This window comes from Theropithecus gelada, chromosome 5, assembly GCF_003255815.1.
Source record: "Theropithecus gelada isolate Dixy chromosome 5, Tgel_1.0, whole genome shotgun sequence".
Taxonomy (NCBI): Eukaryota; Metazoa; Chordata; class Mammalia; order Primates; family Cercopithecidae; genus Theropithecus; species Theropithecus gelada.
In genome coordinates, this window is record NC_037672.1 from 186,265,587 (window position 1) to 186,290,623 (window position 25,037).

The window sequence follows — 25,037 nt, forward strand, 5'->3', positions numbered from 1 at the left end:
TCATCTCCTTTGCCTGGAGACTCAGAAGAGGGATTGCTGGATGGTATGGTAACCTCCACAGTGCTTTCCATAGGAGCTGCATCAATCTACATTCCCACCAAAACTCTGCCAGGCTTCCTTTTCTCCACACTCTTGCCAGCACTCATTAGCTCTTGCCTTTTTGATAACAACCATGCTTACGGGTGTGAGGTGGTATCTCATTGTGGTTTTAATTTTCATTTTCCTGATGATTAATGATATTGACCCCCTTTTCATATACCTGTTGACTGTTTTTATGTCTCTAGAGAACCCAGTTTTTGCCCAATTTTTAATCATGTTATTTGTTTTTCTGCTATTGGGTTGTAAGAGTTATTTTTAAAATTTAGGATATTAACACGTTATCAGATATGCAGTTTGCAAATATCTTCTACACCTCTGTCGTTTGCCTCTTGGCTTTGTTGATTGCTTCCTTTGCTGTGAAGAACAGTTTTAGTTTGATGCAGCCCATTTGTTTGTTTTTGCTGTTGTAGCCTGGGCTTTAAGTGAGATGTACAAAAAAATCATTGCCACTTTCCCCTGCATTCTCTTCTAGGAGTTTTATAATTTCTGGTCTTCCGTTTAGGTCTGATACTCATTTTGAGTTGATTTTTGTGAGTGGAGTAAAATAAGCATCCAGTTTTATTCATTTCCATGTGGAAATACAGTTTTTCCAACACCTTTTTTTTTTTTTTTTTTTTGGAGACAGAGTCTCGCTGTGTCGCCCAGGCTGGAGAGCAGTGGCACAATGTCAGCTCACTGAAACCTCTGACTCCTGGGTTCAAGTAGTTCTCCTGCCTCAGCCTCCCAATTAGCTGGAACTACAGGTGCCTGCCACCATGCACGGCTAATTTTTGTATTTTTTTTTAGTAGAGACTGGGTTTCATTAGTTGGCCAGGTTGGTCTGGAACTCCTGACCTTTTGATCTGCCTACCTCAGCCTCCCAAAGTGCTGGGATTACAGGCTTGAGCCACCGTGCCCGGCTTTCCAGCACCATATTTTGAAACACCTCTTCTTCCCTCATTGTGTCCTCTTGGTGCTCCTGTCAAAAATTAGCTGACTATATGTGTTTGGATTTATTTATCAGCTCTGTATTCTGTTCCATTGGCCTATGTGTCTGTTTTAACACTAATATCATATTGCTTTGATTGCTATAGCTTAGTAATATACTTTTAAATAGGGTTGTGTGATAACTGCCTTTCTTTCTCAGTATTGCTTTGGCTATTCAGGGATTTTTGTGGTTCTGTATAAATTTCAAGGTTGTTTTTGCTATTTCTGTGAGGAATACCATTGAGATTTCGATAAGGATTGCATTAATCCATATTGCTTTGGGCAGTATAAACATTTTAACAATATCAATTATTCTGAGAAATAAACATTAGATATCTCTCCATTTATTTGTATCTTCTTCAATCTATGTTATTAATGTTTTGTATTTTTTAGCCTACAGGTTTTTACCTCCTTGGTTAAATTGATTCCAACATTTTGTTTTTAGTGTTATCATAAATGTAATTGTTTTCTTGATTTCTTTTTCAGCTAAGTTGTTATTTGTATATGGAAATGCTATTGATATTTAGAGTTGCTTCAGCGTCCTGGTGCTGCTGCACTGTGGAGCTCGTGCTGTCCCTTAGCCAAGATGCCTGAGAGAACGCAGACCCAAGACCAACCGACAGCGGAGGAGGAGGTTGAGACGTTCGCCTTTCAGGCAGAAATTGCCCATCTGATGTCATTGATCGTCAATACTTTCCACTCGGACAAAGAGATCTTTCTGAGCGAGCTCATTTCAAATTTATCAGATGCATTGGACAAAATCCGGAGTGAGAGCTTGACGGATCCCAGTAAATTAGACTCTGGGAAACAGCTGCATATCAACCTTATACCAAACAAACAAGATCGAAGACTTACTATTGTGGATACTGGAACTGGAATGACCAATACTGACTTGACCAATAACTTTGGAAATATCACCAAGTCTGGGACCAAACTGTTCATGGAAGCTTTGCAGGCTGCTCCATGTATCTCTAAGATTGGCCTGTTCAGTGCTCATTTTTATTCTGCTTATTTGGTTTCTGAGAAAGTAACAGTGATCACCAAACATAACGATGATGAGCAGTACGGCTCGGAGTCCTCAGCAGTGAGGACAGACACAGGTGAACCTATGGGTCATGGAACAAAGGTTATCCTACAACTAAAAGAAGACCAACTGAGTACTTGGACGAACGAAGAATAAAGGAGATTGTGAAAAAACATTCTCAGTTTGTTGGATATCCCATCACTCTTTTTGTGGAGAAGAAACATGATAAAGAAGTCAGCGATGATGAGGCTGAAGAAAAGGAAGATAAAGAAGAAGAAAAAGGAAAAGAAGAGAAAGAGTCCAAAGACAAACCTGAAATTGAAGATGCTGGTTCTGATGAAGGAGAAGAAGAAAAGAAGGATGGTGACAAGAAGAAGAAGATTAAGGAAAAGTACATCGATCAAGAAGAACTCAACAAAACAAAGTCTATCTGGATCAGATATCCTGACGACATTACTAATTAGGAATACAGAGAATTCTACCAGAGCTTGACCAATGACTGGGAAGATTACTTGGCAGTGAAGTATTTTTCAGTTGAAGGACAGTTGGAATTCAGAGCCCTTCTATTTGTCCCACGACGTGCTCCTTTTGAGCTGTTGGAAACTGAAAGAAAAAGAACAACATCAATTTGTATGCATGCAGAGTTCTCATCATGGATAACTGTGAGGAGCTAATTCCTGAATATCTGAACTTCATCAGAGGGGTGGTAGACTCGGAGGATCTCCTTCTAAATATTTCCTGTGAGATGTTGCAATGAAGCAAAAATCTGAAAGTTACCAGGAAGAATTTGTCAAAAAATGCTTAGAACTCTTTACTGAACTGGCAGACGATAAAGAGAGCTACAAGAAGTTCAATGAGCAGTTATCTAAAAACATAAAGCTTGGAATACACGGAGACTCTCAAAATCAGAAGAAGTTTTCAGAGCTGCTAAGATACTACACATCTGCCTCTGGCGATGAGATGGTTTCTCTCCAGGACTACTGCACCAGAATGAAGGAAAACCAGAACCATATCTATTATATCACAGGTGAGACCAAGGACCACATAGCTAATTCAGCCTTTGTAGAATGTCTTTGTAAACATGGTTTGGAAGTGATCTATATGACCAAGATGAATGATGAGTACTGTGTCCAGCATCTGAAGGAATTTGAGGGCAAGGCTTTAGTGTCAGTCACCAAAGAGGGCTTGGAACTTCCAGAGGATGAAGAAGAGAAAAAGAAACAGGAAGAAGTAAAAAACAAACAAAGTTTGAGAACCTCTGCAAAATCGGGAAAGACATATTGGAGAAAAGAGTTGAAAAGGTAGTTGTGTCAAAGTTATTGGTGACGTCTCCATGTTGTCACAAGCACATATGGCTGGACAGCAAACATGGAGAGAATCATGAAAGCTCAAACCCTAAGAGACCACTCAACAATGGGTTACATGGCAGCAAAGAAACACCTGGAGATAAACCCCGACCATTCCTTTATTGAGACCTTAAGGCAAAAGGCAGAGGCTGATAAGAACAACAAGTCTGTGAAGGATCTGGTCATCTTGCTTTATGAAACTGCGCTCTTATCTTCCGACTTCAGTCTGGAAGATCCCCAGACACAGGCTAACAGGATCTACAGGATGAACAAACTTGGTCTGGTATTGATGAAGATGACCCTATTGCTGATGATACCAGTGCTGCTGCAACTGAAGAAACGCCGCCCCTCGAAGGAGATGACGACACAGCACGCATGGAAAAGCAGAACAACCTCCAGCTGATGGATGACTTCCCTGTTCGATACTCTACAGTTCCTCTGAGAATATACTTTCAAGGATGTTTTTCTTTATTTTTGTTAACATTAAATAGTCCGTATGGCATGACAACAACTACTTCAAGGGGAATATAAGATTTCTGTCTACTTCTAAGTGATGCTGTGATACCTTAGGCACTAAAGCAGAGCTAGCAATGCTTTCTTAGTTTCACATTGGCTTATTTTTTTTTAAATTTATTTACTATTATTATACTTTAAGTTGTAGGGTACATGTGCATAACGTGCAGGTTTGTTACATATGTATACTTGTGCCATGTTGGTGTGCTGCACCCATCAACTCGTCATTTACACAGATGTGTTGTAACAGATGTGTGATTTTAACAGATGTGTTGTAAGATGTATGTAACATGATGTTAACTTTGTGGTCTAAAGTGTTTAGCTATCAAGCCAGATTCCTTAGTAGACCAAATCTTGTTATCGAAGTGTTCCTGAGCTATACCTTGATGTTTAGAAGAAAAATATTTGTTACATCTTGTAGCATCTACTTTTTGAACTTTTCATCCCCTGTAGTTGCCAATTCTGCATGTACTAGTCCCCCAGAAACAGCTTAAACTGAAGCCACTTGATGGAAGGAACTCTCCCTGGGGCTTGTTTTCCAAAGAAAAGTATTGTTTGGAGGAGCAAAGTTATAAGCCAACCTGAGCATATCATAAAGTTGTTTAAAAATAACCCAGAGCCAGTCTCGTGGATGGAAGTGTAGTGCCTGAGTCACATTCTGCTCAAAGTTGTAACAAATACAAATAAGTCAAAAAGAAAAAAATAAAAAAGAAATGCTACTGATATTTATATGTTAATTTTGTATTCTGCAACTTTACTGAATTCAGGTATTTGTTCTCAAGTTTTTTTCTGGAATCTTTGGGGTTTTCCTCTCATAGAATCATGCCATCTGCAATCAGAGATGATGTTACATCTTCCTTTTCAGTTTGGATGTCTTTTATTTCTTTTTCCCTTTTGATTGCTTTTGCTGGTGCTTCTAGTACTATGTAGAAGGCATGTGGTGAGAGTGGGCAGCCCTCTCTTGTACCAGATTTTAGTGCAAAAGAGTTCAGTTCTTCCCTGTTGATTATGATATTAGCTGTAGGTTTCCCATAAATGGCCTTTATTATGTTGAGAAACTTTCCTTCTATAGGTAAACAATTAAGAGTTTTGATTGAGAAAGATTACAAAATGTTGTCAACCTTGTTTATGCTTTAAATTTTTTTAACGTGAGTAATTATTTAAGTAAGGGAAAAGAAGGCCTGTCAGGGTGACCAGCTGTCCATGTTTGCCTGGCCCTGTCCTGGTGTTTGAGTCTCTTGTATCCTGGGGAAATTCCTAAATCCCAGGCAGCACAAGTGGTTAAACCATCACTCTACCAATTGTATTATCTTTAAATCTTTTAGGTTGCATTGCCTTTAGCTGTCTCTAATGTTAAAGGTCTTATATTTCATTTGTTCATCCACATAACAAACATCAGCTGAGTCAGCCCACCAATGTGTCCACCTCCATGAGCACAGATAAGAAGAAGGCTCATCTGAGAGCTCACAATCCTCATGGGCAGAGCTGACCTTGGTGCATAATTACATCATCACACCATGTCAGACTCACAGAAGCCAATGTGGTCAGCATCTGTGGGGTTCTTTGTAAACATTTGTTGCTTTCAGCAATGACAGGCTGGTTGGAACCTCTTAAATTAGGTAAAAAGTTATAATAAAGGCAGTTGCAGACTAAGTCTACCACAAATTCGAACATTTAGAAGCATAAATGTCTCAACACAGTCATGCAACCTATGTATTTTTTAATATAATGATCTCCTGTGCTCTACTGTAAACACCCTGACAAGCATTTCACACAAAAGGTTATTGTAGGAAAAGTACAATTACATTCTAATGTTGGGATCCACTAACCTCTGAGTTAGATTAGACAGAGCAATCCTGCCTAAGAGTAGGGCAAAAAGACCCAATAGCTACAAAGAACTTGGATGCAACATTATAGGTGTGATCCTGCTAGGTTTCCAGATTCTGCTCACACAGGAATGTCAGGTTCCATGAAATTTTTTCAGACAATTATATATATTGAGCACTATTTATTTTATCAAGAAAAAAGGAGAACTATTTCTAGTGTTCTTTGTGCTAATTAACAAACCTTCTGCTGTGTATCTAGATGAGACTTGGCCTACTTGCCATAGATATATCTAGAGTGGGAAGTCTCTGTGAACATACTTCAAACGCAAACTAGTAATTTCTAGAATATGAATTAAATTTAATTTACACATGTAGAAGGCTAAGGCATTTTAAAATAAATTATCTTGCAACTAATATAAGAAATAATTAGTGGTTGTTCTTTTAAAATGTAGAAAAAATCTCTCTGACAAAACAAAATACTTAGGCACTTCAAGCACTTGGCAAAGTGACCTGTGAACTAGATCTGAAGGATGAATATGAATTTGCAAACTTAAGGGAGGAAAAGTGATATTTGGTGGAAGACAGAGTCCTGCGCAAGGTATCTCCACAAAAGGTCTTACTACTTCAGGAAACTTCAAGAAGTGACTGAAAGCTCTGAGTCTCAGGAACAAGGGTTGAGAAATGTGACTGAAATGGATATTTGAGAAGCCAAGAGGGTGGCAGGATCCGGAAGCCACAGTAAGTAGTTTGGACTTTCTGCTTAAGTATTGAGATGATAGAGGCGCTTTTTTTTTTTTTTTAGGCAGTACAGTGACTCATTGCTTAGGTAGCAATGAGAAGAATGGATTGAAGAGAGAAAGGTGTCAGGGAAGCAAACCAGAAGCAAGACATGACATAGACTTAGAGTCAGGCTTCAAAATGTATTCATTCATTCAACAACCAATATCATATGATCTGAGCACCTACCAGGCACTCTACAGTAAAGCAGACCCTGGAGATACAGCACTGAGAACGCAGCCAGGCTCTCAAACTAGGCGTGGTAGCCTGCACCTGTGGCAGGAGGATTGCCCGAGCCCAAGGGCTCCAGGCTGCACTGAGCTATGTTTGTGTTGCTGCACTCCAGTCGGGGTGGCAGAGTGAGACCTGGTCTATGAGTAAATAAATAATAATAATAAATATCAGTCCTCATGGACAGGGTGAGCACATCCCAGTTTGGCAGAGTCAGTTGTTTAACATAACTTTCAAAGGATCCAAGAATATCTCAAAAATGATGTGCTCATCCTGCTCTTGCCTCACTCATTTCAGGAGAGGAGACAGTCACTCAGCAAACAAATGAAGCCTGTTAGCAAAGGATGTATAATGGGGACATGGAGTCTGAAGAGAAAATGAGGTAGGAATGGAGACGGGAGTGTGTGCATGTGTGTGAGTGTATTTGTCTGTGTGTGAATTTTAACATGATGAACACAGGAGGGAGAAAGCCATGGAGCCACCTGAGGGAAGGAGTTCCCGACCTAGGAGATGCAAAGCATAGAGCCTCTGAGAGGAAGCCTGTGAAGAATAGTAAGGAGGCTTGGGCAGCTGGAGCAGAGTGAGCGAATGGGCGTGGGACCACTGTAGAAACGCAGGTTGCCTGGAAAAAAAGAGGGGCTACCACCGGGCAATTTTGAGTAAAGGCAACATTGTCTTAACTAACTTTACAAAATATCTGAGTTTTGTGTTGACAAAAGTCATAACTACTTTAAAATAAGCAATGACTTTCTCCAAGCTATTTTACTTAGATTCAAGCTGCTGTGAGCCAGTGGGTAGTAGTTAAGATTAATACACAAATAACACATTTTAAACTACAGGAGCGAATTACATTTCTGGGGCTGCTAAAACCATTGCAACTTTTTAGACGCCCATGAATGTGACGTTTCACTGGCATTATATTATTTTAACTTTACAATCTGCTTGCCAAAGTCAGGTCATTCCTTCCACCTTACAATGAGGAAACTGAGTCCTAGAAAGGTTAAGAACAGTTGGCCCATATGCAGAAAACTGTCACTGGACCCCTTCCTTACACTTTAGACAAAAATTAACTCAAGATGGATTAAAGACTTAAACATAAAACTCCAATCCACAAAAACCCTAGAATAAAACCTATGGAATACCATTCAGGACACAGGTGTGGGCAACGACTTCATGACTAAAACACCAAAAGCAGTGGCAACAAAAGCCAAATTAACAAACGGGATCTAATTAAACTAAAGAGCTTCTGCACAACAACAACAAAAAACTATCCTCAGAGTGAACAGGCAACCTACAGAATGGGAGAAAATGTTTGCAATCTACCCATCTGAGAAAGGTCTAATATCCAAAATCTACAAGGAACTTAAACAAATGTACAAGAAAAAAACAAACAACCCCACCAAAAAGTGGGCAAAGTGTATGAACAGACACTTTTCAAAAGAAGACATTTATGTGGCCAACAAACATATGAAAAACGCTCAACAACACTGATCGTTAGAGAAATGTAAATCGAAACCACAGTGAGAACCATTTCACATCAGTCAGAATGGTGATTATTAAAAAGTCAGGAAACAATAGATGCTGGCGAGACTCTGGAGAAACAGGAACACTTTTACTCTGCAGATGGGAATGTAAATTAGTTGAGCCATTGTGGAAGACAGTGTGATGTGTCCTCAAGGATCTAGAACCAGAAATGCCATCTGACCCAGTCATCCCATTACTGGGAATATACCCACAGGATTATAAGTCATTCTACTATAAAGACACATGCACATGTATGTTTATTGCAGCACTGTTCACAATAGTAAAGACATGGAACCAACTGAAATGCCCATCAATGATAGACTGGATAAAGAAAATGTGGCACATATACAACATGGAATACTACGCAGCCATAAAAAAGAATGAGTTCATGTCCTTTGCAGGGACATGGATGAAGATGGAAGCCTTCATCCTCAGCAAACTGACACAGGAAGAGAAAACCAAACACTGCCTGTTGTCACTCACAAGTGGGAGTTGAACAATGAGAACACATGGACATAAGGAGGGGAACAACACACATCAGGGTCAGTCAGGGAGTGGGAGGTGAGGGGAGAGAGAGCATTAGGACAAATAGCTAAGGTATGTGGGGCTTAAAACCTAGACAATGGGTTGATAAATGCATGGTACATGTATACTTACATAATAAACCTGCACATTCTGCTCTTATATCCTGGAACTTAAAGTCAAATTAAAAAAAAAAAAGGGAGTTCAGGTTCAGACAAGTAAACAGAGAAAAAGGCAGATTTCTGAGAGCTAAGGGGAGTATGGATTGAAAATGGAGGCTATAGGACAGAATGCTTATTTGAAAGGATTGGCAGTGCAAGAAGAAAGAAAGAGGACTTCATATCATGTGCTAAGCTTAATGAATCTGGGGGAACTTTTTCAGCCCATTATTTTAATCTTAATAATAAAATCCTTTTTAAAAGCACCGCTATGCTATAATCTGAATTAAACTACACTGTCGGTCAAATCCTGTCTGGTCCCCTGTGTGCATGGCATTAAACAGGACCCTGGTCTTAAAACACCAAAGAAAAACCACATGAGTGTTGGCTCTGTCCACCCCATTCCTATCTGTATTATTACAGGATTGAATTGTAATTTGAATTTATAAAAGTAATGTTGTTTTCATACTTTAATACATTTATTACATGAAATAAATTACATTTCTCTTAAAAAAAAAAAGTTGGCCCTTGAATAAGATGGGTTTAAACTATGTGGTCAAGCTTTTTCAATGAAACACGGATCAGAAAATGCAGTATTCAGGGCATGTGAAACCCACATGTAAGAAGGGCAAGCTGTTAATTTATGTGAGCTCTGTAGGGCTGACCCAGTGCTGGAACCAGTCCCCCAGGTGCACCGAGGGACAGCTGTAAGTTGAAGACACACAGCTAATAAAAGGCAGAGTGTAGATTTAAAACCTGGTTTTCTAGCTAATACAGTCCATGCTTTCACACTACCTAAAGCTGGCTATTACGAAACAATAATAATGCTAATTATTACAGTAATAATCCCACATAATAAAATACAGTCCTAGCAAATTTGTTTTTTCCTTCTTAATTGGGACAATTTTATTTTACAAAGGAAGATCACCAGCACTTTCTTATTTCTAGCAGTGTTCATGTACAAATATTTCCAAATAGTGTAGAATGATTAGTACAATACTAGTAACCCTACAGTGTAAGATTTTTTGACTTTACAATGGTGCATAGGTGATGTGCATTCAGTAGACAGCGCATTTTGAACTGTGCTCTTTGCCTGGGCTAGCAGCATGTGGCAGGAAGACCCTCAGGATGCACATCAGGGGCAGCCAGCCCCAGCTTCCAGGAAGCCAGGCGATCCAGGGGCATCAACCAACACTGCACCCCACAGTGCACTGAGTTCATGAATGACATGAGATCTGCAATACTTTTTTATAAAAAGCTTCATATTAAATGATTCTGCCAATCACAGGCCAGTGTAAGTGTTCTGGGCGTATGTAAGGTGGGCGAGACCTGTGATGTTCGGTAGGTGAGGTATGTTCAGTACGTTTTCCACTCATGATGTCAGGATGTAACCCTATCTTTATGTCAAGGAGGAGCATCTGTACTAGAACTACTACTAGTAAACTACTAGCAAAACGTGAGTTGTGTTTGCTGCTTTGGAAGCGGTTCCCTCTTAGCAAGTGCAGCATTGTGGAAGCAAATGCGGATAATTTGGGGAAGATGCAGCTGTTCAGCCTCCCCCGGCTCAGCCATCTTCTTACCACTGGGGGAGGAGATCTGTGCTGGCAAAACCCGATCACACTTGTGGTTATTTGCCACTCACTAAATCAGACTTGGAAATAAGATCGTTTGTCACCGGAAGACTTTCAATTATCTTCCTCAGGCTGGACTCTGTCCTTGCAAAACTGAATGAATCATCCACGTTTTGTCTTCTCACCATGGGCGCAGGTGATCTCATCCACGCTAAAATAGAAGCTGTCTTTGCTTCGTAGGTTCTGGATATTAGCCCTTTGTCAGAGGAGTAGATTGCAAAAATTTTCTCCCATTCTGTAGGTTGCCTGTTCACTCTGGTGGTAGTTTCCTTTGCTGTGCAGAAGCTCTTTAGTTCAATTAGATCCCCTTTGTCTATTTTCGCTTTTGTTGCCATTGCTTTTGGTGTTTTAGTCGTGAAGTCCTTGCCCATGCCTATGTCCTGAATGGTATTACCTAGGTTTTCTTCTAGGGTTTTTATGGTTTTAGGTCTAACAGTTAAGTCTCTAATCCATCTTGAATTAATTTTCTATAAGGTGTAAGGAAGGGATCCAGTTTCAGCTTTCTACTTATGGCTAGCCAGTTTTACCAGCATCGTTTATTAAATAGGGAATCCTTTCCCCATTTCTTGTTTTTGTCAGGTTTGTCACTCATAGGTGGGAACTGAACAATGGGAACACTTGGACACAGGAAGGGGATCATCACACACCGGGGCCTGTCCTGGGGTGAGGGGAGGTGGGAGGGATTGCATTAGGAGATATACCTAATGTAAATGACGAGTTAATGGGTGCAGCACACCAACATGGCACATGTATACATATGTAACAAACCTGCACATGGTGCACATGTGCCCTAGAACTTAAAGTATACTAAAAAAATAAATTAATTAAAAAAATAAAAATTAAAAAAAAAAAGAAGCCTTCACTTCTTTGAAACTACAGACCTCTTGAGTCTGCAGAGTGTGCTGCCTTCTCACTGCCAGCCAGGGCAGCGGTTTTCAGAATTGGAAGTCACTTCACTGCTTCCGGTTTGCCTCAGTGGTGAAGCATTCTGGGAAGATGTTCACAGGGGATGGGAGGCAGGTGGAGGGGATCAAACATACTCAAAACACGACCCATGGCTTCCTTCAAGGCTGTAGCTTGAGGTACACTTTTAGGAAAGTGAGAACAGAAACCAGAGTCCCTGAAGGATGGGTTCCAAATACTCTAATATCTTTCACGTTACTCAAGCTGCCAATCAACTCACATCTTAGAATGTCATTTGAAAAACAGAAATCGCAGTGTTTGGAAGCCAAAGACATTGGCTTCCAAATAATTTAACGTGAGAAATATACTCATGTAGCTTTAGAACTAGAAAGACCATGAGAGGCTCTCAACTGATACCCACTGTGGTACCAATGAGAAATCTAAGAACATTTAAATGAAGCTTGTTTATACTAAAGGGTTTTTGTTTTTTGTTGTGGTTGTTTTCAATTGCATGTTTGTGTGTCCTAATTTACTTATAAAGTATTATGTCTTTGTTTCTATAATAAGTAAAATGGAATTTTTATATTAAAATTTAAGGTAAATCGAGTACTGGGATTCCCTTGAAGTCGTGTGTATAGGAAGTGATGTTTAGCTCATCCATTGTGAAAAAGCAGACTTTGGCTTGATGACAGTGAGGCGTTGTGTACGTGCCACACACAAGCCAGGAGAAGAGTGTGAATCTGTCATCCCAAGCAGTGAGGAAAGTGAACTCATCAGCAGTGGTAGGAAAAAGCAGTCACTAACCCAAAAAAGCAGGGAGAACTATGTCAAAAACAAATCAAGTGCCAGCCTTAAGTTCAGTGTTGCTAAAACTCTCTCGCCACATTTCTGGTTAATGTTTTTGTGTCTCAAAAAATAGTCACCTTTGGTGTAGTGTCTTTTCTGATGGGAACAATGCTTTGCATTCACGAAAGTACCTCTTTCAAAACCTCTACATTACAAATATCTTCTTATTAATCTTGTGTGCTGTACAGGTAGCTCCTGCCTCCTTGCTGGGTCCAAAATTTTATTTATATATATATATATATATACACACACACACACACACACACACATATATATATATATATATTTTTTTTTTCTTTGAGATGGAGTCTTGCTGTCTCGCTCAGGATGGAGGGAAGTGGCGCGATCTCAGCTCACTGCAACGTCCGCCTCCTGGGTTTGATTCTCCCACCTCAGCCTCCTGAATAGCTGGGACTACAGGCACTTGCCACCACGCCCAGCTAATTTTTGTATTTTTGGTAGAGACAGGATTTCCCCATGTTGGCCAGGCTGGTCTTGATCTCCTGACCTTAGGTGACCCACCTTCCTCAGCCTCCCAGCATGCTGGGATTACAGGCATGAGCCACTGTGCCTGGGCCCCCATGCAAATCCGGACTGAATGAGGAAGCCCAAGCCCCTTTGCACTGTGTTTTCCATGTTGTTTTTTTACTCTTCTCCCCTCACCCCTCCCTCTGCGGATCCCATCTACGCAGCGGCTGTTCCCAGTCAACCTGTGTCTCCACTGCTGACCCTCACCGGTATAGGTGGGCTGTGGTGATTAGAGCTAATGAGAGGTTTGGGAAGACTGACATTCACTTCCGATTTCAGTGCCAAATTAATGTCTCCTGCAGATACACACTCCAGAAATCTCATGCCCTGAAATTTCTTCCACATCATTTTCTCTCCCCTTTGTTTCCATTCCAGCCATGCAGGAAGCAGGGTCTGCCCTGGCACACCGCAACATGTTGTCCACGCCTGCTTGTTCCTCCCTGCCTGTGTTCCAGGAAGCTCCTGTGCACCGTTAAACTCTTCTAGGTACGCTGTTCCGGACTTTCAGTTGTTGGTGTTTTCTGTCTACATCCTCTCAGTCCTCTAGAAATAGACACTTTTGTGATACAGTTTCCTCATTGAGTGTACAGGTAAGTACTGGTGAGTACATTCACACTGTTGTAAAATCAATCTCCAGAAGTTTTCATCTTGGAAAACTGAAATGCTATACTCTTTAAACAACTCTCCCACCTTCCCCTCCCCCAGGCCCTGGGAGCCACTGTTCTCAGTGAAGACTTTCTGTCTCTGTGAAGCTGACTACTCTAAGTACCTCCTATAGGTAGAATCATAACCTACTTATCTTCTGTGACTGGCTTATTTCACTTAGCATAATGTCCTCAAAGTTCACCCATGCTATGGTATGCATTAGAATTTTCTTCCTTCTTAAGGCTGAATAATATTGCAGTGCATGAGTATACCACGTTTTCTTTATCCAGTCATTCATTGATGGCCACGTGGATTGTTTCCACCTTGTGACTATTGTGAATAATTCTGCTCTGAACACGAATGTGCAAATATCTCTTCCACACCCTGCTTTCATTTCTTTGGGGTATATATCCAGAAGTGAAATTTCTGCATCATATGGTAATTCCAGTTTTAATTTTTCAAGGAATCATCATAATGTTTCCATAGCCATTGAGTCATTTTCAATTCCCACCAGCAGCATACAAGGATTTCAGTTTTTCCATTTTTCTCCCACACCCGTTAGTTTCGGGTTTTTGGTTTTCTTTTCGGTAGTAGTTATTCTAATGGATAGGATAAAATGTCGTGTGTTATTTTAGTTGTCTGTTGTCTGACACTGTCTTCCTTCTGCAGAGAAGAACGCCTTTGCCACTGAACTCACTCATCTTTGTGTCGCTACTGTCTAATTACATGCCTGGAACATAGTATGTCCTCAAAAGTAGCTGTTCAAAGAATAAATGTTGCTACGGGTAAAAATGGATATTAAATTGCAAAAGAGCTTTAAGCTTCTTCAGCAAAGGAAAGGCAGGTGACCCACCAAATCATTTTCTCCAGCAGGCCAAGGGGTAGAGAATCACGGCTGGGAGCTTCAGGTGGCAGCGGTGAAAAGAGGAGCAGGCAGATCGGCCCCCATGGCCCTTTTGAGGAAAAATGGAGGGTGGGAATACAACCAAGGCTGACCCAGGACCAAGAGAGAGCCTCGAGGATTTTCTTAGAGGAAAATCCTACCTGCCATAACCCTCAGTCCCTAAGTTCCAGGCCTCTCCATCTCCACTTACCTGGGCACACTTCAGGATCTCCCCGCTCTAGCCATGGGTGCCATTGGGTACGTAGCATGGGGCTGCTTCTGTGGTCCGGACACCCAACGTCAGAACACAACTGCACAATTCCCTTTAATTAGGCTTTTGTTATCCAGTCTTGGAAAATAGCCCACTGGCAAATTGGAGAATGCCATCATCCTTATCACAGTTTTATTTATCACAACACCAATGTTCATAAAAAGATAAATAATGTTGCAAGATCAAAGAGTATATCCCTATGCTCCTGGCTCCACGCTACCATGGAGGTCGCCCTTGTGACCTTTATCAGCAACTTAAGGAGATATTTTGCATATTTCATTGTCAAAGTGTAAATATATTCCTTTTCTGCAGCTAATTTTTCTGAGGAAGCCTAGTTCCTCACTTTCTATTTCTTCTCTTTTTATCTCCTGGAGTATGGGCAGGTCTGGAACTTCCTGTTACTCAATGTTGTGCACTTTTAAACCACAGGCCTTCCTATTCAGTATATTCTTTAAGTAATTACAAGTCCCTTTTATAATAAACTCTTCCCAACTTGTTACCAGTCTACATTTTTATCTTCGTTTGGTTCTGCTTTCAAATTGTTTCAGCAATGCTAATAATAAAGAAAAAGATAAGGTCGGCTGGCTTTTCTTCCTCACTCACAGCAGCTCAGAAAATGAACTGCAGCATTCTCCCTTCCTATTTGTGCAGGTAATGATGTATTCATTGTGGCAAAGTCTTCACAGATAATAAAAATTACATGATTTGCAGATGTGCTAATTATCTCATCCTGATCAAGAAAAAAATTCTGAATTGGCTTCCAACTAAGCAGTTTAATTTACACCCGTATTTGATGCTGGCATGAAGCCTGAGCTATTTTATGTTACTTTATTTTTCTTTGGCTTGGAAATTAAGATATTCTGGAAAATTGTTATTAAGAAATGCTTAAAACAGCCTATATATAAGATTGACTGTGGAAGGTCACCCCTACTTAAGTTACAATGCAGATGTAAATGCAGAGAGATGGCGAGAAAATCAAAAGACAAACAGGATGAATGGTTTGCTGTATTCAACTTGAGTAATGGGAACTAACTCAATCTATTTTGGACATGCAGAGATAACTCTCTTATTAAATGACTATTTGCACCAAGAAAGGAGCAAACTATATGTTTTTAAGACATAAAAACTACATCATTTCTTGGCAACTGGAAGAGGCCAGCATTTTCATGGTGTTCCATTCATTTCTTTCTTTATACTTTTACAGCATTAAGACCAGTATTGTTAGCAATTGCAGACTAGTTTTACTAGATTCTGTTACTTTTGAACACAGTTCTTTGTAATTTTCTGACAGAATATTTAGTTATGAAATGTGGCATAAGACTATATTCTTGGAGAAAAAAACTTTGGTCTTTAATCTTAATTGACATATTTCAACCTGAAGACAATCACTGGATGGGATTTATATGTATAAAATAACACTTTCAATATCATAAAATATTGCAACTTATAAGCCAAAATGGTTTGCTGTTAGAGAGAAGACGAAGAAGGGAAAGAGCTTGTTCTTATGTATTTTGTTAGTGGGAATCTGACTTTTCTTCAATTTCAACCTATTGATGTTTCCAACATAGAGAAAACTGGATTTCTTTTGCTTCTAACACATAAAAGTACTAAGTCAAGTAATCTAAATTTTTCTCGCCCTCTCTCTCTCCTAATCATCTGTGAAAACACATAAACTTCCATAAGTTGGTGAGGTGTATAATGTGAGGCCACTACAAGATCAAAGCATCGATAAGTCCGTCATGCCCAGTTCTTTTGGATATTAGTGCTTCTGGGTTAAAAAAGTGATAAAAGTAGGCTGTGGAGCTTCAACTAAAATTCAAGTCTTTCAGGTTCCAATCAAAAGTTCTTTTCACTAAAACACTCTTGCCCTATTGCCTTGGGCAAGAGTTTCTACTTTTATAAGTCTCTGTCTCATTTTCAAAGTTAGTATAATATATTATCCAAACCCACACATTGGGTTTTTTTTTTTTTTTGGCCATAAAACTCACATTTACATAAAAGTATACTGTAAAACATAAATATAAGATTTTTCCCCTTGGAAATAATAGAAATCTGAATATGCACATGCTCCTTACACGGCTACGGGAATCAGGCTTTGCTGTTACTGGATGATAATAATAACTTGTGAAAGCCTCACGTGGAAAGAAGAGAGACTCATTCCTGTGCCAGCCTAGACGTGTGCACTTGGCTTGCGTTCTGGTCAGAAAGTCCCTGGCTGGAGCTTGTGCTGGTTTGTGGTCCTGGAACCAGGTGGTTGCTGCTGTGCGACAAGGAGGAGGACGTCCCTCGTAAACTGCACCTGACGCCTGGGCCACGCACCTCTCTCCACCCTCACCAGGGTTTTTTGTCGATTCTAAAGTCCACAGGACGTTCTCCATGTCCATATATGTAGTGCCCAGAAGCGGAGGGGGTGTGGCACCCCACAGATGAAGTCTGACCGAGGGAAGGGGTGTGGCACCCCCGGGTGAAGTCTGACCTAGTGCCCAGAAGCGGACGGGGTGTGGCACCCCACGGGTGAAGTCTGACCTAGTGCCCAGAAGCGGACAGGGTGTGGCACCCCACGGTGAAGTCTGACCGAAGGACGGGGTGTGGCACCCCACGGTGAAGTCTGACCGAGGGAAGGGGTGTGGTACCCCACGGTGAAGTCTGACCGAGGGAAGGGGTGTGGTACCCCACGGTGAAGTCTGACCGAGGGAAGGGGTGTGGTACCCCACGGTGAAGTCTGACTGAGGGAAGACAGTTACTAGCAGATAAACTGTGATACTTTCCATTCTCTGGATGGGCTGTTTGGAGCAGCAGTACCTTCTGGTGGCTTCTCTAGTGACGCTCTGAGGGACACGGCTGTGACCAGCTCAGTGACACTCCCTTTGACTTGCTGCCCCTCCTTCCCTGCCTCTTTGTCCCTCACTTGTGTGTTTGAGCTGCACTCATCATCCGGCATAGCACCTCCTATTTCCCTCGAGCAGGTTTTCTAGGGAACACAGGCAGAGACAGTGCTAAACTGGAATAAGCAAAAGATCAGTGATGGACTAAAGGCCCAGTTTAAAACAGAAATTGTAAATGGATATTCAGTCAGTCAGTGAAACGACGTGATTTTCCTCCAGCACCGTAGGAACAGCAGAGGAGAAAACAGGGAGTTGGGCTCATTTACTCATTTAGCAAACTGGGGGTCCCTGTGTGTCCATCGCTAGAGTAGTCATCAGGGACTCCAAGACATAAAAAAATAACCTTCGGTTCCCGTCAGTCCCTCTTTAGGGATTAACATTATACACTGGAATTTCATGTCTAACTGTCTCCAGAGGCAGTTGAAGTAGTATTTCTGAAGCGTGTAAAGGGCAGAAAATAATACGTGAGAAGACGAGGAAAAAGCTGAAGGTAGAGATGAGATAAGAGAAATCACTAAGAAGGGGAAACAAGCAGCGTCCTTCAGAGAAAGGATGTCAGACACGTTTCTGAGATTAGGCTATTCTGCTGACAGCAATGTCCAGAGATTCAGCATAAGGGCAAGTGGCACTAACAGGGCAGAGATGGAGATTATCTAAGCAGAGAAATTCTCAGAGCAATACACTCAATGTGGGGGATGACTCATTACCGCAAACTGAAACCTGTACAGGCTACGGGCCACCTGAGTGTGGGCCACCTGAGTGTGGGACACCCGAGTGTGGGCCACCTGAGTATGGGACACCCGAGTGTGGGACACCCGAGTATGGGACACCCGAGTGTGGGACACCCGAGTATGGGCCACCTGAGTGTGGGCCACCTGAGTATGGGACACCCGAGTGTGGGCCACCTGAGTATGGGACACCTGAGTGTGGGACACCTGAGTGTGGGACACCCGAGTGTGGGACACCTGAGTGTGGGCCACCTGAGTGTGGGCCACCCGAGTATGGGACACCCGAGTGTGGGACACCCGAGTATGGGCCACCCGAGTATGGGACACCCGAGTATGGGCCACCTGAGTGTGGGACACCCGAGTGTGGGACACCCGAGTGTGGGCCACCTGAGTATGGGACACCCGAGTGTGGGACACCCGAGTGTGGGCCACCTGAGTATGGGACACCCGAGTGTGGGACACCCGAGTATGGGACACCCGAGTGTGGGACACCCGAGTGTGGGCCACCTGAGTGTGGGACACCCGAGTGTGGGACACCCGAGTGTGGGACACCGAGTGTGGGCCACCTGAGTATGGGACACCCGAGTATGGGACACCCGAGTGTGGGACACCTGAGTATGGGACACCCGAGTATGGGACACCCGAGTGTGGGACACCTGAGTATGGGACACCCGAGTGTGGGACACCGAGTGTGGGACACCTGAGTGTTTGCTCTTCCCTCAATGCAGCTGAGCTGGGAACAGCCTGCAACCGAGAAGAGAGAGCACCAAGTCCACCAACTGCTCAATTAAAATGGGCTGCGCCAGCCCAGTAATGGGTGGGACGAGATTTTTACAGACCTGGTGAGAAGCGACACCAATAGGAGAAATAGCACGTAGGGATGAGGGAAAGTTGGGAAGAAGTGATTAGAAAACAAGACTGAAGATTCAGTTCTGCGTAGTAAGTGCCGCTCTGCAATGGCGGGGGGCGGGGGTGAATCAGAGCCCGGTGGCCGCAGAGCAGCAGCACAGGGCACTGTGTGTGCAGCTGAGGGAGGTGCAGGTGAGGCAGGTGCAGGCAGGAATGGCTGCTCTGTGAATACCAGGGCAGCCTTTCCCATGCTCTGGCTAAAGGACATGCAGGACTATGCAGAGCTAGTGTTACTGCTTTATCTAATTGTCCATTTGCTTCTGTAAACAATGCCAAACCCCTCAAACCCAGAGATATCTTATCTTACTAAGAGAACAGGAGCCCTCCTGGATAGCCGTGCTGGGCTCCTGATGCTCTGGCCACAGAACCCTGCTCTCCCCCTTCTCGGCCTCCTGGCATCAGGGAGTTGGGAAGCCTGGAAGCTGCACCCACCAGCACCCCTGGCTAGCAGAGCCGCCCACAAGAAGCCCTTGTGAAGGATTTGGAATGGAGAAGAGAGGTGAAGGCACCTCTGGGTGTGGCAGGTGAACAGGCAGGCAAATGGCAAATGGCAAATGTGGGCTCTCTGTGGTGGCTCCCGAGTGCTCCAAAATCATCTTCTTAAGTACTGAAGAAAAATCTGATCATCAGTGTCAGTTTTCTGGATCTGTGACCCTTTGATCTCTAAAAGCTTGGTGTGCAGCTAAGAGTTCACACCGCTTGCCCTGGCCTTTTCTTTCCCAGCACTTCACAAGGATCTTTGAGATGTCTGAAGGCATTTAATTCCCTGTATTAAATACCGTCCTGCTTAAAAACCAAGAGTGAATGCCGTTTGGGGACATAACTCTTGCTGATACACCTTTTTTTTCTTTCTACTACCCATGTTAACTTGGAAACTGGTTATCTTTTAGTTCACTACTAGGTTTTTGAAACGCTTTTTTCATTTACTGTATCTTTTCATCTTACTATTTTCAGTGAAAGTGGCAGAGATTAAACATAACAATAAGATGTCTCTGAAATATAAAAATTATATTATCAGAACTTGTTGATATATTGTTTTTGCCATTACCAAATCAAATGAAATAATAATATACTTGTTTCCACAGGGTAAATCCAACTTTAATAGTTTTGGACCTAATTTCTTCACTGTGTAACTTAATAAAAGCCATAAAATTCAGGAACTGGTGGTTTTGCAATAGGTGAGAGGAAAGAAGTTAATGGCTGTTCTGGCATAAAAGAAATAACTTTCCACCCCTTTCTGGGGAATGCTGCCGGGTTCAGGAAATAAGCACTGAGTCAGTTCATCAAGAATACAGTAAAAAACTCTTCATTAATATTGTAATTATTCTAGTAATTTTAGTCATAATTTTAATTCATTTCCATTTCTTAAGCTGAAAAGTGCCAAATTATCCTTTAAGCTTTTCTTTATTTTTCTCATCTTTCTATTAGAAAAATGTTAATGATCTTTATTACTGTTTCTGATATTTAAGAAGCAAGAGCAGGGGTTCACAAGTTCATAAGCATCTTTAAAGCCACAAGCCAGAGAGTGTTACCCAATTCGAAGAAGTCCAGGTCACTCTCCACAGAGAAGGACGCAGCCGAGGCACCCCAGTGGCTCTCCAGGGCCAGCCCTCAGCTTCTGCACCACTGCCGCCAGCCCAGGGCCTGGCCGGGGTCCCTGGCTTCCAGGGGCTGTGAGTTGCCTCTAGAATTCTGCCTCTTGCCTGCATAAGCATCAGACGACCCCAGGTTATAATCACCATTTAGCTTGTCTGAGCACACAGCAAGGAAAGCCACACTGCTGGCACCGTGGGAACGAGGGACAAGCCGGGGAAAGTTCTCCACTCTGGAAACGCACGCAGAGGAGTCCAGAGGGAGGGATGAGAAGCGCCGCCTGCCCTGGCCGCAGCAGCATTGGAGCTGTCATCACCAGTTCTGTGAAAAGTGTTAAGGTCAACAATGAGCAAATGAACTGGTATTTTTGTGGTTATTTTTGTGTTTTGGGCTACATCATTCGTATAACCCTAAAAATTACCTTGAGCTAAATACAGAAAGAAAGGAAAAGAGCTCATGGATACGCTAGCAAAAAATTTCAACAGTAATCTGTGTGGCCACCTTTTCTACCTCAAAGAGCAGTCACTGTGACACAGAACCGCTGAACCCACATTCGGGGTGTCCACTGTGACACAGAACCGCTGAACCCACGTTCGGGGTGTCCACTGTGAAACAGAACCGATGAACCCACGTTCGGGGTGTCCACTGTGATACAGAACCGATGAACCCACATTCGGGGTGTACACTATCCTGCCAGGCCAAGTGGCCAGAGTGAGATCCTTTTTTGCAATAGATGTCATTGACTTTGGGGGTCATTAACATTTTTAACATCACCAGGTACAATAGCTCATCACTGTAATCCCAGCACTTTGGGAGGCTAAGGTGGGAAGATTGCTTGAGTTCAGGAGTTCTGACCAGCCGGGCAACATAGAGAGACTCCATCTTTATCCCCCGAAAAAAGTAAAATCCAGAAGATTGTAGCAATCAAAAACTTAAGGGAAGCTTAAGGCAAGACCCTTTCTGTTGTATTTATTCCATTATCAACCAAATTACATATTAATCACAAAGGTATTTTAAATAATGATATTAACAAAATATTTGCTATCTTGGCTAATTAATCTGTAAAAGAATGATGATATCCCATAAAAAAGAATAAAGGGGCCACCGAAAGAGCCAATTTTCTCTTTATGGGATCCTTTTTTGTACCCAATCCATATGTAGACCATATTTCAGGTTTTTAAATAATAGAATTCTCTTCCACAGTTAGCAAGGCTGGGCACCGTGGCACCACTCTCCATTCCTCGGGAAGCTGGTGGTGAAAATCTGCTCTGCAGAGTCTCCCTCTACAACACAGGAAGTTCCTAGGACTTACCGTATAATTACTTTTGCCAAAAGTAGAGTAGAATCGAGAAAAGATGAGCTAGAGAGACTTACAGAGGTTCTCAGTGAGCTCAGCTCCATCAGAGAGCGGCTTTCCAAAATAGTAAAAGGCGTTAATTTAGTGGCTGCCGTCATCGAGACAGAAGGGACATCAAGAGACTTCCTGTCAAAGGCACACAGGCTGTCCTCCCTTTCACTGTTTAAATATGAAACGTTCCTCCAGTAAGCCACAAACACATGCTCAACCGTAGTTTCATACATAGCTATTTAACTATTTTTGCATGTGGATTTTATAATTAATTAAAATTTCTATAAATTTAGGACAATATCCATTTTATTAAAATTGAACTGTAGCCAGCCCAACACTCCATAAGGATGAGCATTCAGAAAGCACATTTGACAGTGACTTTGAATTTTAAATTGCAGAATTTTTATGATCCGACTTAACACATTAGTCTTCCTTATCCTCAGCCTCCAGCTTAACAACTCAGCTCAGTCCTCTCTCTTTCTTGGCACCTGTCTACATAAATGCTAACTGAATAGATGAAAGGGCGAATGAACAGTGGAGCCTGCACTATCAAATCCCATCCTACTCCAACGCTTTTCCTCGGAGACCCTGTCACTTATTTCTATGACTAATCTGATATCCTGGAAGAACTGTAGCTCCAATAAGCCAGGATGCAGATGGGCGTTTCCTATTTATCAAAAAGTTCCCTAGACGTCTCTCGTACTTGTGATGCCCAAGTTCACACCATGGAAAGCCAGCACAGCAGACATAACTGCACATTTTAAAGCTGATTTGCTGAGAGTAAATCACAAACCCACGGTGAAATTTTTATTCACAACTTCTAGATCCGAAATATAAAAACTGTATCTCCCAGTACACGAAACTGCACTAATACAATTTATTAAATTAGTTCAACTAGCATTTCCTTCAAAAGAATTGACTATAAGTTAAATTGGGTGCCCCTCTTTTCTATTCTGTATTCAGCTGCCAAATCTGCTCAGTTTTCCGTGTCTAAAACTCTTACGAGATGCGACTCCATTGTGATTAGATTCTTCCATTCCAGTGCACTTTATTAAATTAGAATACAAGATAGCTGTCACTATCTGAAAGATACAAATAAGAGCAAGTATAGAATGAGCCTCTTGAAACCAGCCCGACATAAATAGACCATATTTCTAGGGTGACAGAGCAAGTAAAGGATTTCAAAGATGAACAGGGAAAGCCCAAGTTAGCTAATAAATGACCTTCATTCATCAGGAAATGGTATTTACAAATTATTCAAAAATCGCCTTTGCTAAATAAGTTGTGGGCTACGTTTCTATTCTCAAGCCAGCCTAACGCAAGGTGATGACGTCCTCACACAAAACCTGCCCCCAATCCCCGTGGTTTACCACATCTTTAGATGACTGAGGATGAGACAGACAGAGAGAGTTAATTCCTGATTTACATATTCTGCTAATAAAGTGGCAAGGTCTTATGGAACAAACACAACAGCTGCAATTATGTACTTACGTATCTGTATGCAAATGTGCAGACGGCTCATAAATGCTGAACACTATTTGCAATGCTAATTAAGTGGCTTTTATTGAGGCTGCATAATTCCTACATGTGATTTGGTTCCAGATGTCATTGTAGCTCGTGAAACCTTTATTGTCAGGTTAGCTGAGGTGGCACACATTAACACCACTCATAAAACCTCTATTTATAATTAGATTACTGCAGTGACTCAGTGATTTTCATCATCTCCTGTCCACCTCTGTACTCAGAGCGTAGAGATGGAATTGGAACTGGAAGCCTGAGCCCAGGAACATTTCTCCGCATCTATGTTCCCACACGAGTGGCTAATCTGTTTACTCTCACCCACATAAACCCAGTTCAACTGTCTAATGAGCATGGGAAACAGATCACAGTCGGAGGCCAACGTGGAATTGTTGGCAGATGCCATAAGGTTTTATTTTAGATTTTATAGCCATAAAAGAAGAACCATTCCTTTTGCTGTAATCTCATATCAGTATTTGAATAGCTTGAAGAATTATTCTTTCATTTATAACAATACAAAATGTTTTGAGATCATACAGTAGGGAGCTGGTACCACACTTTTAATTTGTAAGTAAGAAAAAATGAAACTAAGAAAATATATGTGTTGAACTCTCACTATGTTCACAGCATTGCAGGGACTACAAGAAAACGTAATATATGGGCTTCCAAATAGCTCATAAACAGTTTACAATGCAACACGTAAAAAATGTTTACAGGAACATATAAGAACATGAGACCTGGTTGTTCATCTGGAACTAAAACAGATAAACGAAATCAGAGAGAATCTTCCTAACTATTTTAATCTGATAATTTACTTCAGCCTTTTCTGCTACCAAAACTTTCATCAGAACTCCTAATAGTGTAAGAAATATGACCTGGTATTTTCATCGCTTCTTTCTAGTTCTTGTAAGAAGAGTCAGATAAATTATTCAACCAGTCCCTAATGTTGTTAGGGTTGTTTCCTTTAGATGGCGGCAGAATACACAATCCCATCAACTCTTGTGAGCAGAGAAACTACCTCAGGCCACAAGCACCGAGAGGGGATTGTCCTGGTTCCCGGAGATGTGGTTATGATCCCAGAATAAAACGAAAGCACCGAGTAACCCTCTGCTGTAAAGATGAGGGCCTCAAACGCCTGGCACTTCCCAGCAGGGCTTCCTAAGAGGCAGCAGAGCTGGCAATCCTACCTTTAACCGCCACCCACTCCACCGGAACCTCCCCAGCCTACAAAGGCAACCAAAGAGGATGAGTCCCTCTTTCCAGCAGTGGGGAGAGGATGCGCTGACTCTCAGCACGGGAGGAAGGCTGTGACTCTGAGGGAGCACACAGGAGTGGGAGGCCGGAGTATCGTTACTTGGCTCGA

General features: G+C 42.0%; 1 pseudogene across 1 annotated transcript; it reads left to right on the forward strand.

Annotated features, from left to right (window-relative positions):
- The first annotated feature begins 1,651 nt into the window (after window positions 1-1,651).
- LOC112624939 lies at window positions 1,652-4,050 on the forward strand (annotated as a pseudogene). The gene has a single exon (XR_003119491.1). The product of XR_003119491.1 is annotated as a heat shock protein HSP 90-alpha pseudogene (transcript).
- The last annotated feature ends 20,987 nt before the right edge of the window (window positions 4,051-25,037 follow it).